This window comes from Halyomorpha halys, unplaced genomic scaffold (genome assembly GCF_000696795.3).
Source record: "Halyomorpha halys isolate HHAL.00 unplaced genomic scaffold, Hhal_1.1 Scaffold718.1, whole genome shotgun sequence".
In the NCBI taxonomy this organism is placed as follows: Eukaryota; Metazoa; Arthropoda; class Insecta; order Hemiptera; family Pentatomidae; genus Halyomorpha; species Halyomorpha halys.
In genome coordinates this window covers 40,213-42,416 of record NW_027110423.1, presented here as the reverse complement: position 1 = coordinate 42,416, position 2,204 = coordinate 40,213, and the positions used below count along the sequence as shown (strand labels likewise).

General features: G+C 28.1%; 1 protein-coding gene across 1 annotated transcript in view; it reads right to left on the bottom strand.

The window, feature by feature from the left end:
- The window catches only part of LOC106685625 (Pleckstrin homology and RUN domain containing M1), a gene marked incomplete in the record, with an annotated part of 15,613 nt that overhangs the window by 11,482 nt on the left and 1,927 nt on the right, over nt 1-2,204 (bottom strand).

Sequence of the window (2,204 nt, the reverse complement as noted above, 5' to 3'; positions counted from 1 at the left end):
AAAAGCCAATCAATTTCCACTTAGAAAAAAATTATATGGTATTTATCATGTAATTCAAATACGAGTTTGAAATTCAGTGACAGATACTATTAGTTTGTTTTTAACTTATTGTCAGAAAAATGTCTTTGAGAATAAAACAAGAATTTCAAGTTGCTCTATTCATTATTTTGCTATATCAATCCATAATATAAATCATCAAAAATAGAAACATATATATGAACCAATAATACGGGATGTGACACATGATTTTACATTATGACAAAGTGTCATGTCTATGATTTTAAGCTTTAGTATAAACTTTACTACTATAAATTTAATATTAAAATTTACTGTAGTAAAAATCATCTATTTTGTTTAATAAGATCAAAGTGTGGTTTGTAAACCATTGCCATTATTATCAAAATAAACTTTGTTTTGTCTCCTAATGGTGCAAATTAAAAAGTGAAGACAAAATAAATCAAACAATGAATTATGTTTTATTTTCTTGGACCAATAATACCAAATTGAAAAATTATACATAACATAAAAAAGTTGATCTTCAGTTACAACAATAAAATTATTTAATTGCTTTTATTAAAAAGTAACAAACATTTTACTGAAGAAAATTTGAAAAAGTAACATTTGACTTACATGAAACATAGATGTTTTTATAAATATTAAATTAGAAGTAATCAAGAGGAGACTAAGCCATCAAAGTACATATAATACTGCTTTAAAGTAAATACAACATTTTTCCTCATTCCTCAAAAATACTATGAATCCTTTTAAATTTAATTTATTAAGAAATTTTTTAATCTCATTAGAAATGATACAGTGATCAACTGTTAAGGATTAGATGGTAATGGATAATGGATTGAGACATAATGGTAATGATTTGAGGTAAAGCATTATTAAAATTATTCTTTTTTCTGTTTGGGATATGATGTCCTTATGTTCTTCAACTTAGGGCAGGAAAGAAGGCTACCAATTTATTTTATCCAGAGTCAGAAAGTAAAGATTTATTCCGAGTCTGCCACAAAATAAAAGTCGACCCCTCCCCCTCCCCTCTCCAGACAGTAATCAAAGCAGCAATGCTGTCATAGACAGCCTCAAAATAATTCTTTAATATGGCAATAACTGCATCAAAAACATTTTCAATTTTATTTTCAATTTTATTTATTATTATATTTCTTTTGAACTGAACTATAAAGGGCAATTATTTTTTTCAAACTTTTCTTCTTTGAGATATGGTTTTTATCACTAAAGTTATTTGTTCATAGACAATTATCTTTCTCAAATGATATGAATATTACATAACCCAAGTACCTATAAATATATATTTTTATTGTAAGTCATATGAATCAAATTACAAAAAATACTTTTAACAACTCTTATTAACACACATAGCTTTGTACATATTATTAAAAGTACTTTAATGTTAAATTTGATAAGCCCAAATAGCTTTTAATCAAGCTTGATTAAAAGTTTGATTTATTTATTTAAACTGAACCCAATATGCAATAAGGAATCAAATTATTTTTGAGAAATTGTATTTTATAGGTCATAATAATTTTGATTTCACAACAAAAGCCCAAAGCTCTTTCTATATTAAATAGTAATATATTAGAATACTGTGGTATTGTTTTAATAAAAACAGCATTGATGCAGTTTACAAAACTCAATTTTACGAAAATAGCTGTAGGTTCCTTCAAGAGTTCAATTGAGATTCATTATGTAAAATTTGTTATAATAAAACTGGGCATCACCATAGTAAAAATCATAAAATACTGATGAAATTTTAACACCAAAACAATGGAGTTCATTATTATTTTCATGAAGTAAAATTCACTTATTCTTTTTAAAGTAGATAAACATATTCAAGCCTTGAACCTTTCTAGTGATGTTAGCATATTGGTATAGGTAACTGGTGAGGGAACTAATCCTCCAAGTGGGCCTAGCGGTCCTTTTTGCCAACCCCTGCCAGCTACTTTGAACTTACCGCCACGTACTAACCAAGGTAGGGGTGTCAAGATTCATTTCTTGGGACCACCGAGAAATAAATATTAACTGCCCCAGGTGGGAATAGGACCCACAATGTTCAGAACCAAGTGTTCTGGGATCCACGCCCCCTACGCATACGGTTGACATGTCCCTGATATTAGCATAGTTTAAATATCATAATGGTGGCATTAGAGTGGGGTGTAAAATTATATGTTCATCAAGTA